Raw genomic sequence first — 14042 nt, forward strand, 5'->3', positions numbered from 1 at the left:
CAGAGGGTGGGGGGTGGAGGTGGGGGTGGATTCGAGGAGGATCGGTACACAGAAGGAAAAGCGTGGGGTTGGTGGGTAGTAATCTGATGCAAATATCATTGATTGATATTAATTAGAAGCAATCACGGCGGCCGGCATGCAGTTCTGCGCAGGGGATGCAGAGGGGAAAAAAAAGGAAGGGCAGCGGGCGCCTCGTGTGTTTAGCTTCGCCGTTCGCCGGAGGCTTCCGCTCGCTGGCGGAAACGAACCGGCTAAATTAAAATCATGGTAATTAGAGAGAGCCCGGTAATACTAGGAAATCGCTGCCTCCGACTCTTTCTGAGGGTGCTTTGACCAGCCCCATATTCACCCTGCACCATGCGCGGGCATTTTGAATTCCCGATCGGAATCGCGAGCAGTAACGGATCCGGAAAAGAAATTATACCCGTTTGCGATTTTCTCCCGTAATTGCCAAACGTACGCGGAACGATTTTCCGACATGAGTCTCTCTGTGAGGTTATTTGATTCCGAAGTTTCCAGATGTCATAATTTGTGCGTTGAACTTTCTTGCCTTTCAATCTTGCGAGAAACTCGGAGATGCCACAGCCGATTCCTCTGTTAATTCAATCGATTCTAAGTCTGCAAAAACCGAAGCGGTTGAGACGAAAATTATGAAAATCTTTTTTCAGATCGTTCTTGAGAGATGGGTGAGCAAAAATATATGATTTATGAAAATATATGAATCATGAAAATCTTTTTTTAGATCGTTCTTGAGAGATCGGTGAGCAAAAATATATGATTTATAAAAATATATGAATTATGAAAATCTTTTTTTAGATCATTTTTGAGAGATCGGTGAGCAAAAATATATGATCGGAGTAAGTAGAATGACTTTTCCTTCACTCTATAATAAATACACGTGAAAAGCGGGGAGTTGATATACATAATCGTTAATAAATAAATATTTATAATTTTCAATCAGAAACAAGTCCTTTCATATAAATCTGTAAAAATTCAAAACGAAAGAGTCGAAAAATACGGAAATGATTTTAAAAAATTCGAAAACAAGTCAGTTTGCATTTCGTTCTGGGATAAAATTTGAATTGAAATAAATTTGGAGAAGGTTTTTAACTTTCCCTCAAAATAATAATGCTTTTTTTTAAGCATTTAGATATGTTGAATTAAAATATTTATTATTTATATTATATACTATATAATTATTATTTGTATATTTATTTTCATGCAAGATATGCATATTTACAGATTTTCGAAAAAATTTTATGAAAAAATAAATCATAATCAATATAAAACTGAAAGTCTAGTTATAAAATGAACAGCATTAGTTGTGAACAAGACTTAAGAGACTAGATAAATCAAAAAGACTTATTATTAACATCTTTTTCTATTTTCTTCAAAACTCCTGTTCAATTTTTTTCTCTTGTACTTACGTAGCTCTAAATATTCTTAAAGTAATCATAAACAACTAGTTGTGAGGATAGATGAATATTTAAATTCCAAAGTATCATGGATGAATGGACACCTTAATTGTTTCTAGGTTTCAAGTGAAAGTATATTCTTTATTTTTTCTAACTGTAAAGACGTGATCATTTCGTCGATGACGAGAATAACACCGGTTCATTAGTTTTGAAATTTACTCTAGCGTTTGAGCACAAAATGTCACACCGGCGGGGGTGGTTTTCCCTGTGATTTTTCCCACGCCAAAGCAGAGGTAAAAAAAAACAAATTGAAAACAATTCGCTCCGATAGAATTGAAAAACATTTTGAAAGTCCGTAAAAAGCCCTCAACCACTTCTGGATTTCGTTTTTCACCCTAGAAAGTTCCACCCTCCGTAGAAAATTGAAGCACTGCACGCGTCCAGCGATATTGTAAAAAGTCAAAATGCAAAATGTTCAATAACGTGACGCGAGGCTGTAGTCTGCAGGCTTCCATACACCGGCTGGCGTCAGCTTGTGTAACTATCGGTAATTAATCAGAATCATCCCCGTCGTCGGGGGCAGTTAACCAGTGACGTCACGGCCGTGGCGACATCTGGCCAGGCACTAGCCACGAACGCGGAACAGCTCCGAGTGGACACTGCGAGCCGTATCGGGCAGCACAAGCTTCGGAATGAAAATCACCCTCCGCCCCATTCTAAACTACCCTTTCGGACCAAATACCGGGTGTTTGAATTTGCACCGGACCGAACGGCATTAGCCTTCGTAAACGCATAAAGGAACGGCGCTCTAAGTTTTGCATCCAATATCACAAAAATCTTAATTAATGTCTTTGTTAGCTAAGTTTTTTTTTTTTTTTTTTTTTTGCTGTTTTGGCTTATTTACATGTGTTCAAAAACTACCAGTTATGACAGTATTTTGTAGTATGAGCTTCACGCTGAAGAGGATCTCCATTTGCAACTTTTCACCCTGTAGATGCAAGTAAAATGTATAACAATGATTAAGAGTTTGAGAACCACTGACCACGGAGATAGGGGTTGTATACAAATAAGGTTATTAATTTACCTATATTTAGCCACTGGTAACACTTGGTCAAGATTGATTCTAATAACCAGCCTTGCTGCTTCGTCGTCACTGCAGCCATTAACTGAAGGATCAATATATGTATAAGGTATCCTTATATTATTATCGAGCCTGTATAAGGTGTGAATTGAGAAAACAAAATTGGGTACTGAAAATAAAATTATACGTGGATAATTATTAGTGACAATAATTGTTTTTTGTTTTTTTTGTTTTCTTCCTCTCGTAGTGGAAACAAATAAAGTCAGAATTACTGGGACGATATAATTATTTTCGTTGTAATCACAATTCCTGTACTTTTTTTTTTTTTTCATTTTCATTTGAAAGTAGTTATTCAAGTGGATTTTCGCTTATTCGGGTTACCGTTCTTCTCGCCTTTGTAAAACGTCCCTCTTTCGAGTGACGATAGAGAACGAATCGAGACTAACGCCTGCAAAGCATCCGGTTGGATTTAACGGTAATAGCTAGCTATAGGTAGACGTAACGTCGAGCCGGGTACTATTTTTGATAATCCAATTTAATTGAGCGATTAACCGTCGGGTGTATAATGCCCATCCCGAAACAAATGGATCGCAATGTCCGCCGCTCTGTAAAATATAATTCAAAGATATTTATGGCGGGATTACGGTGTGGAATTGGGTATCTAATATACATGTCCTGTCCACCGAAATCCCCGACGGTAAAATAATTGGCCCCGTTCGACCGCCGGATGCAAACCCGAGTCGTTCCATGTCACCGACAATACATGATCCTTCTAATTTTCAGTAAAGTTTTGACAACTTTGATTGACGGATTGATATTGAGCCGGTTATGTATTGCCTACTACCACCCGGTAGTTGATCGATGTTTAAACGCACATTAAGGACATTTAATTTCCCGCTTCTCGGGCCCAAGGATTAGCCCCAATTGATAGCTTTATATCTCGTGTGTGCGTGTGTGTGTGCCTCCAAACCCCTATAAACTTCCTGTTACGGACACTCTTTCGACCTTCCGGTTACAGTTTCGAACCTCCTCGTCTGTCGGATTAGAGGGACAATCGTCTAGCTAGCGTATAAGGTTCGTGTCTACAAAGGTGAACGACCCTTAATTTTATTTTATTCATCCCTGGAATTGAATCGATTACAGTTTCATTGACGATTTATTAAATATTCGTTACAATTTTGGAAGCGTCTGAACGTTTGATATAATTTCGGAATTAAGACAATAATATCGATGGTTTTTGAGCCACGTCACGTCGTAATCGCGGTGTAATCGCATTTCATCGAATAGCTAATCAGACACAGAATCACAGATCAGCCGTGGTCTAGACTCTCTAGATAATTCAGCCGGTTCCCTGCAAATGCTCCTTTTACGTCCTAATTCTCTACAAGCAGTGCGAAATGTGTGAGGTCTGGATTTCGATTGTCAAAAGTTACGACGTGGCTGAATTGCACCACGATTTCCAGCACTCAGTCTGCGACACGCGTCTCTTCTCAATCCGCGTAATTAGTCGTGACAAATGAAGAACCGAGAGAATTTCAGCTAATCGAATGAAATTGAAAAAACAACCCCAACAACTTTTCCTAAACAATGCTGAATTCGCATTTTGTAAGTGAAATTTTATCAAGAGTTAAGACTTGAATGTTTTCAGACTAAAAGAAAGCTTAATTAACACATAATAAAACACTATAACTCGTACAGTTCATTTTTTGTGATGAATATCAGGTTATTGACGAGCGATTGCTTTATACGATGGATGACCCAAAAAATAAATAATGAAAGGGGCCCAATTTTTCTCTTCCATTTAAATATTACGATTACATCAAAGCTTTCCAACGATCACCCAAGATATTATATGTACAATTCGAAGGACTAAATGACTGAAGGAAGCAGAATAAGCACGTAACTGCCAATCACAGTTTGAGTCAGTTGTCCTACTAGACTAGTCCATTACCGAGCAGCCGCAGGCCTCGAAACTGTCTGTCTCTAGTGAAAGCCGCGATGCAGGATGAAATAGGCTGCACTTCGATGCCTCGACTATTTTACTAGAATTGGTTTATTTATCGTCAGTTTCCGATTAGATTTTGATTCTGTACCAAATCTGCTGCAGGGGTTATGCGATGATTAATTTCAAACCTCCGTCGAATTGTTTGTCAATCTGATTGAATATTTAGGATACGTAGATACGTACGCAAGCTTGCTGGATATTTCAGGACAATGACGTTGATTGATGTTACGCCACGGCGTGGCAGCTCGATGCAATCGCAATCGTTTCAACTTGCAGAAACTCACTCGATCCGTTTGAAACTCGTCGACGATTCAACGGTGCTCACAAGTATGTCCAGATGATACTTTCATTGTCAAGGAAACAGAGAGGATGTAGAATCAGTAGATCGCATTTGTTCATTTCATCTCATCTTCTCTGTTTCTTTGTGCTCTGGTTCTAAAATCCATGCATGAGTCAATAGATAACAACAGAATAAGCTGATGAGATCGTTTTCAAAGAATATTATCAAGGCATTGAGATTGTCACTTGGCAATGCGTAATCTGGTGGAAAAAAGTCTAACTAATGCAAACAGGCTGGCAGCTGACCGTTGACAGGTTGTTGTTTTTTTTTTCTTTTTTGCCTGTGGATGGTAGGACAGGTATATCATCGATGACGTTGCATTAATTTTGGTGACACGACTAATTTGAAAGCCCAAGAATCACGATTTTCCACCATTAAAATGAAAAACTTAGGTTATGTGGTGATAAAATGGCGCCAACAACCAAACTCTGACGTCATGAGGACATATTCCATTTCCTATTTTCCACTTCATTCATTTGTCAGAAATGACAGTCACTATTTTGGCATAAATATTTATTTAGACCGGTATTAAAAATTATAAACCTGAAGTGATTATAAATATATGCGAAAAAAGATGTCGTTGAGACCGGTTTCTTGGTGACTTTATCGTTCCTCGAACAAATTAAGCTCCCGAAAATTGAAAAGCAGGAAATTACGATCGAACGGGGTTGTAAAAATTCACCTGAGCTTTTAAAAACCTCGAATTCCCAGCCGCGCAGACGTGTAATAAATAAGTTGAAAAGTTTTCATCGGCGTTAAAAAAGTATAAGAAACGAAAGTAGAAAGCGCGATGAAAAAAGTAGGAAGGGATGGAGCAGAGAGAGCCGATGAGCTGAAGCAAAAAAGCTCGCGGGTTACTCCCTCGCCCCTTAAAGCTCGACGCGGCGTCCCTCCTCCCCTCTAAGACGTGCCCATTCAACGGGGCGCCCTATCACCTCGGGGAGCTTATTCCGCCCCGAAAGCTCCGTCGACGCCCACAGGCGTGCGCAGGTCCCACCCATCGACCAATGGGTGGACGGGAGCTTGAAAGCTCGGTTTCAGAGCTCGCCAGGACGAAACCACTCGGCAAACACCACGTGCGGGGTGCCCGAGACGCACGTGTAACCCGGAGCTTCGCTCTCCGACGAAATCGCGAGCTTTCGAAGGGTGGTTTGCAGTTCTATGGGGGTAGAGCCGGTTTTTTGAAAATTGGAAATCACGAAACCGTTGAAAAGAGATCCTGTCGTAAGTCGGGCACGATATTGCCGCTCAGCTTTTTTATGCATATTGTTATGGTGTTTGCTCAATGGTTTCACCGCGTTGATGAATCGTCAGGGTAAAAGTCTGAAAGACAAATGAAATAGATTAAAAAAAAAAAAAAAAAGATTGACATTGAAAAATATCGGTGCTTTTGCATTGGTGAATGTATGCAAAATATTTATCATAATATTTACGCGGAATCGTACCGACACTCGAACGTTGACTTTTGAGTGAAAAATAAATTTGTCAATAAGTTAACAAATACCGATAAGCTCATCGTGAAGATCGAAAGTTCAGAAGATACGGTTGTACGAGAAATCTAATCAACGCTTAGTGAGTACTCATTGTGCAGAATTTATGTTTACACATATTTATACACAGATTTTCATGAGCGAGAATTTCAGATGTTCGCCGAAAATTATTTCGTTCGATTTAATAATTTTTTATTTTTTGCAATCTTTCGCTTGCGAGGGAAAAATTTCCCAGTTTTATTTGTCAACTCGGCGGTGATAATATGACTGATATGTTTCTTCGCCCTTTTTTCTGTTTTCTCTTCCACTGATCGACGAATTTTGATTTTGAATCGGCGAATCGAGTAGATCCCGGAATTTCCAGCTTGCGATCCCCTCGACTCGGAGTTGGCCGATATTCAACAGTTGGTCCTTCTTTTATCTTGCAAAGCTCACCCACCCCTATCCTCGCAATTTACCCTCCCTCGTTTCACGTCACATCCCCTCCGTACCTTGAAGGGGTCGAGCTTTCATACACATCGAAGCGCGCACGCAACGCGTTGATTCGATTTGATTGTTCGATTGTTAAATCGAACTGTGGAAGGTCCGGACCAGCGTCAATTTTTTACTATCCTTTAATTTTTCAAACTACAATTAATAATTACCACAAACACGTTTTGAATGTAACAATATTCAATTATTACAATACGTGTACACATTCACTTCAATAAGATAAATTTTCCTCACTATTTTCTCACTACATCTGATTAAAACAAGATAATCGGTTGAATGTAGATTATATATAACGTTAGACGGTGAATTTTTAATAGAAAATTAATGAGTTAATGTCATAGCTAACTAATCAAATAATTTGCAAATCACTGTTCTCAATAACTCTAACCGTTTTCTTTCGCTTAGTAAAAATTATTCCAAATTATATAATTTCATCCATTTGTTATAATTCATTTCTTCCGTAAAATTTTTCCACAATTTACGGACGATACCAAAAAATAAAAATGTGAATAATGTATCAGGGCTAGAATTAAACAATTTCTGCTTTTTTCCTTTTAATTGCACTACCTCTAAAAACTTAGCATTAAAAATTTATTTTTCAGTCCATCTTTGATTTGAAGAAATGAAAAAGGAAAAAAAAATTTTTCATAATAAAAGATAATTCCTTGAATGTAACTATAAAAAATAATCTCATCTTTTTCTTTGCCAGAAAACAATTTCACGTATACATCTAGAGCAAACTTGAATAATCTTTGCAAATAACGTGCCAACATTAGATTTTCGCAAACTAATCAAATTCGACTACCGACAAAATGAAGCAAACTCGAATTTCATCATTGCCTGCAGTATCCGCAGCAACAAACATTCTCCACTATGCACAGCTCTGAAATTTTCACGCGTTGCCTCGCCGACTGCATTGGCCCCTGACTACCTTGGCCAGTGCCAATACGAAGCGCGTAGCGAGCGAACGAAATGAACGAACGGGGCAGTTTACCTCGAAACGGGGGTGAGTGCAGTAATCGTTCGCCCCACCTTCAACCCCCGGAGCAGCGGGACCGCTATTTATTGCCCGCACTCGGTCGGTTCACAACATAAATATGTTACACCTATGACCAACGAAACCCTCCACCCCTATCGATGCGGCGTCCCGTCCCTGAATTCCTTGACTGAAGTGTATTTTTATTTTTATTTTTTGTTTTTTATTTTTATTAGTATTTTTAGAGATTTTCGAGGGGAAAAATTATTCGTTTTTTCTAAGGGCTCGATCGACGTGTTTGACAGTTTTTTTTTTTCTTGCAAAAAAAAATGAGAGAGTCAGTCAGCAGCGTCAGCAGCTGCATGGAGAATTTTCAAAGGATGTGTGGTATTTACATTTAAATATCAAATATCGAGCAGCTATCTTAGAAAATTTTCTGACGGAATTAATTTAGTGGATAAATTTTAGATTCATTTTGATTAGGTATCTAGTTGTAATTACTGCGAATGAAAATCGTGATTTATATTGGAAATTTGACTTCTCCACGATTTTGGAGTATTTTTTTTGAAAAAATTCGTCGTTAGTGCAATTTTACATTTTTGTAGATTCATTTTGTTGATCGCGAATTATTCTAGGGTAGGATGTGCTAGTAAACCGGAGTTTCATTTATTATGTTTAGTTTTGAAAAACGTGAGTTAAAATCCTATAGCTTATCACAAATCCTGAGTATTTCAGGTGAATATCTATTTTTTAATATAATAATTTAAACAGCTGTTGCGATAAAAAAAAATACTTCCTAGCGAAGGTCCTTTAGTAGATCACAATTTTTCGAAGATATCGTTTTCTTCCATTTTCAGAATGACATCGAATTTTAAATAATTCTTATTGAATTTCATGCTGACCACGTTTTTTGAAATTTTTTTTTCATCGGAGTGTAATAGTCGTTTTCATTCAATCTAAAAACCATGTACGTATTAGATGCAAACTGAGTGTTTGTTTATAGATCGTCGGATCATTTCGTCTAACCTGCAACCACTTGGGTGAAACGTTCGTGACAAGCGACCGTTACGCGTCACTCGAAGCGAGAATGAACAGGGTGCATAATTTTCATCGCTCTACAGCCATTCCGTTCAAGCTTGAAATACAAAGATTAAAATTTTATAAACAAGTCAGCGTCGCGCATACATTAAACCGTTACAGATTTACCTCGACTAAAAAACCCCTTAAAGTCGTATAGCGATCAAGATATCCAGCATTTCTCTATGAAAAAAAAATACAACATGGAAGGTTTTGGAAAAATCTTCTATCATATATATTTCATAAATTTCTGAGGGGATAAAGATTCCGTAATGGAAGGTAAATTTGGAAAAAAAAAAAATTATTTTAATTACATACACACACTTACACCCTTCGAATAAACTTTGTTATACATGATTTGATGTAAATTTACATGCATGTTAAACGAATTCCCAGTATTAATTACATCACCTGGATTCGAATATCTCAGTCTGGATAAAAAATAGTAGAATCGGCAAAGAAACCCGAGAGTTTAATCATTCCAAACATTGTTATTACAAAATCGTTTCTCACTTATCTATATCCAACAAGCTTGTGTTAACGCTATTCGAAAATTCTCAGATTCATTTCCATCAGACATAAGTAGAAACGTTGTTTCATTCTCTTTGTTAAAAAAGGAAGAATAAAATATTTTTTTTCAAGTACCATATTCATTCTCTTCCTGAGTCATAAAATTGTCTCGAGGATTCTGCAAGCCTGCGATGCATCCAGGCGATGGCGAAGGCTTCGATGCTTTCGATGGATCAATGGTGGTCGGGGGTGGCGTCGATCATGTGTCGAGATGGCTGACGTGCCGCAATAACACAAGATCGCGGCAAAAGCCTCTTCTCCTCATACCGATGCAACGATTCAGTCAATGTCGACAGGCGCCGGAATTTCCATGGCTTCCGTAGCCGAGCTAATGATGCATATCTCGGTCTGTTATGTCTTGAATGCCTCGATCTGGTTACGGTAACAGGGGTGTGCTGCACAAGCGCCGGCTCGACGACGACGCGACGAGGGTGAGAGCTTGCGGTCAAATGCTTCCGTGACGGCGCCACTTGCGTCACATCCTACATTGCACTCGTCGAATTCTATTCTCGCGTCTATTCTCAATATTACCTGGGCATAAATAAATGCGGTGATTTTATTCCTGGGTGCTGGATGATGAAAGGAGAGAGAAAAACCTCGAGGGTCGTACCGAGCTCTTTCCTTGTCTGCTCCTTTATCATTCAACCGAGCTTCCGCTGCACAACATTCTTAGATTTTTCCGCAATTATTACAAGTCTAAATCTGTCGTGAAAAAAAATTTATTGCTAAGGTGATTTGGAGAGCCTGTAAATCAGTACGTTTTATTAATTTTTTTGCATTTTTGTACGGTGAGTATTTATCGAATTAACGTATTCGTAAACTGCGAAGATTTTGGTGAAAATGCAGAAATAGGAAATACAGAAATCAATGAATAAAAGCTTTGAAATCAATAAATACTAAATATGAATTACTGAAATCATTGAATAAAAGCTTCGAAATCATTAAATACTTACATTAAAATCTTTTCAAGATTATTATAAAATATAATGGATTCGTTTGATTTCAATGAACTGTGGTTCATATTATTCAAAAGACTATTTTCTAAACTGGTACTGAAACGGATTTTACATCGCTAAAATGTTGTAAAATTAAATAATAAGACATATATACTTTGTGAAAAATAGTCTATTGAATAAAAAGAGCCAGTATAAAATGAAATCGAATGAATCTGCTAAATTTCAAACAATTTGGGAGTGATTTGAAAGGAAGCATCGATATCCAAGCTTTGGTTACTTAGGTCTAATATCTTAAATTTTTGTACTTTAAAGAGACTTTCGTAGCTAACAAGTGTAGATCTATAACAATTCAATTCTTTCACTCACTGCACAAATTTGTCGTAATAAAATTGATAGAAATGACGGATTTATGGTTAACCGAACTCGACAAAAATTATTTCTCTTTCTCTTCATATAAATCTGCAATTTCCATTGATATTTGCACGATGCACAGGCTGCATAATTGGTGTGAATACAGTGAAAGGAATCCCCACAAAATTTTCAAGCGCATTTGCTGGGTGCTTTGAAAATGAATATCAATCTTCCCGTGCAGGAAGTAAAAAAAGTCCATAAATATATGCTCGACCGCTTCCCGAATGCAGAGAACAAATTCCAAGAATTTTTCAGGAACGCATTCCGAAGTGAGATTGTTAAAAGATCGGCCAACACAAAACCGAATAATTCAAACGTCACAACGCCTGCAATTAATTCGAGACGAGCTTAATTAAATTGTTAAATTCAGGAAATTCGTATCATCATATCCTAGAAAAATATTTGACATTCCATAAACGCAATTATTTCGATCGTTAAATTTTCCGCGAAAATTATTTCGCCAAATATTGTACATGGAATGCTCGATGAAGCTTAATTCGTTTGAACATTCAAATGGAGTGAGTATTGACGATGAATTATTGAATATTCAATCATTTCATCGAAGTGCCGGATAGATTGTTACTCCCAGAATACCTCAGACCCATAGTCCAATGAAAAGATAGAATGTTTTAAAAAATGAATCCCAAAAATTGAAAGTTAGAATAGTGAAATTTATATTGATTGAAGTTGATTTTATTAAAATAATATCTCTATGAGGTGGAAAACTATTAGAGACTACAAATTTAAGTAAAGAAAGTTTATCAGTCGTTGATGACTTCGTGAAGATAGAATTATTGCTTAGTTTTCTAAATAACAAATTCGTGTTATTCAATCGATATTAATAAAATCTTACTCGTTTGATTACATGTATATTATTATTATAAGATTAATTCATTATCACTGGCTAAAAAGTAAATTTTCGTCATTCAAAATAAGATAACAATACGCTGTAAAATTATTTGCAATTAATTATTCTTCGTTACTTGAATTTCGTGATGCTGGAAATTGCAGATACAAATAGGATCAAAACTAGGTATAATTTTACAAATAAATTTATCACGATTGTTTAAAGTCGCCGCAGCTTTAGAACTATTCTTCTATAATTTTGTTCTGTTTCAAAAGTTTCTTAATCATGCTGCGTCCAAAAATTCGACACCACGTGACGAACTATCAACGCAGTTTGAAAATTGTGAGGCGGCGTGAAAATTTTCGGGGCATTTGAACACGATTTGGTATTATTGGATGGGCGGAAGTATAGAGCGAGTTCAGAAATACGGTTGTCAGAGCATAGTGGAAGAGTAATTAATAGTAAGCCCGTATAAATCAGAGCCGGGAGGGCAGAGAGCAGGACTCGGATCTCGTTGGGTGCGGGATTATACCCGGAGGGTTGCTGGTTTCCCCGACTCGCTAATTTTTCAAACGGCCGCCATAATGGTCCCGGCTAATTACTGATTTTTATCTGCTCGCCCACGAGCGTTGCTGCACGCGGATTCAGCGGGGTGTAATTATTAACCGGCACGCCACAGCGATTCGCGAACTAACATGATTTTCTCTGTGATTCTGCACAGCCGCGCCGCAATGCGAGAAGAGCCGTGATTTTAACCTACGCACACAGTCTGCAACCCTTTTCTGCAATCCGAGGTGCAGAACCGATTGCGAACTAAACTCAGAGCCGGGAATTCGCGTGATTGACGCGTGGCTGCGACTGCTTCTCGCTTATCAATATTGCACACATTTACGCAGACAAGAAGAACGTTATTTTTGTGTCTCGTTTACGGCAAATCGATACTTCTGTTTGATCGATATAATAAGTGAAATCATTTTCGAGCAGAAAATTTTATGTGGATAGCGTAATTCAAAATTCAACATCATATGCCAAAAGCGTGAAACGAAGTCAAGAATTTCCAAAATTCTCAACGATATGTCAAAGATATCGAAATTATTTTTTGTAGAATTTACGTAATATCGAAGGATTACAAGGTATTCTTAAAATATTGCAAAGAACTTTGAATAATTTTAGAGAATATTATAGACATCATTCAAAAAATTTTAAAACTTCAAATTACAGATTTGAAATTCATTGTCAAAAAGTATAACGCGTCAATTTCCGATCAACCAAAAAATGGTCGACTATCCTGCAGGTGATCGAGAAGCGAGACAACCTGCATCAGAATGTGTTGGTGTTATTTTTCATTTATTTTTACCTGTCGTTGAATAACAAGCCCAGGCACAGACTATACCGGGACGATAAAATGTCTAACATGTTAGAAATTCCCCGCATAGCGGGGGCTGGTATATGCCAAACTTAGGAGGCAACTTCAGGGGTAACAACATTACAACATTATTAGATTTACCGCAAGTACCTACCCCGAGGGTTTCCTGCACGTTATACACCCGCGCGACTGCTGCACGCACTCACCGTCACTTTATGCCTACACGTATGCTAGGCTCGCGAGTCGGTTTTGGGGTCCGGAGCTCTGGCTTTGCTAACTTATTTCCAACAGACGGGTTTCACCCCTCCTGATAAAATTCTACCTCCGTTTCAAAGTATCGTTGACATTATTCAGACTCGAAGGTCCGTTGCAAAATTTCTTTCTTTCTTTCTTTTTCTTTTTTTTTCTTCTTCATAGCAAATTTTAACGATTTTTGGGATGAAACTAAACCTAAGAATTTTTTTTTTATGTCAAAGTTATTCATTATCGTTTTGCACCGTACTTTTTTCAAAATATTAACTTTCACTGGAATATGTATGAAAAAATGTGACTGTTTTTTAGAGCCAGATTGAATTATTAATAATGAATTGAAAAGACACATTGACGTTCTTATTTTTCCAGAAGAAATCAAACCAATAAATAAAATGTCAAACTTTGGCTGGATAGATACGTAAACGGGTTTTCAGGCAGATTTATTTTCTTCGATTTGTCAATGCTCGTTGAAAATTTTCCAAAAGATTTCAATCGATCATAATAATATCTATATACATTCGGCATTGCATCTATATAATTAATTAATACCAAGCATTCCATAAATAATTGAAAAACGGAAATAATCCTTGATTATTCATTTTACCGTGGAAAACGTTAAATTTTCAACAAAGGTAAATAATACAATTTCAGCGTTCTAGGGGAAGTTGGTGCAAAGTGGATCCCTTACGAAAATAATGCCTAAAATCAGAACAAAATTTTTAGTTTTCATATCAACAATTATGTTAAATTATTATCTAACTTTC

At 37.4% G+C, this 14042-nt stretch overlaps 1 protein-coding gene across 2 annotated transcripts in view; it reads left to right on the forward strand.

The window, feature by feature from the left end:
* The first annotated feature begins 6231 nt into the window (after positions 1-6231).
* Positions 6232-14042, forward strand: part of LOC124412506 (LIM domain only protein 3-like) — a 111787-nt gene continuing 103976 nt past the window's right edge. For both annotated transcript variants that reach the window (XM_046892423.1, XM_046892424.1), the window contains exon 1: positions 6232-6413. The gene's annotated coding sequence lies outside the window, so the exon portion shown is untranslated. The remainder of the gene's footprint in view (positions 6414-14042) is intronic.

This window comes from Diprion similis, chromosome 11 (assembly GCF_021155765.1).
Source record: "Diprion similis isolate iyDipSimi1 chromosome 11, iyDipSimi1.1, whole genome shotgun sequence".
Lineage (NCBI taxonomy): Eukaryota > Metazoa > Arthropoda > Insecta > Hymenoptera > Diprionidae > Diprion > Diprion similis.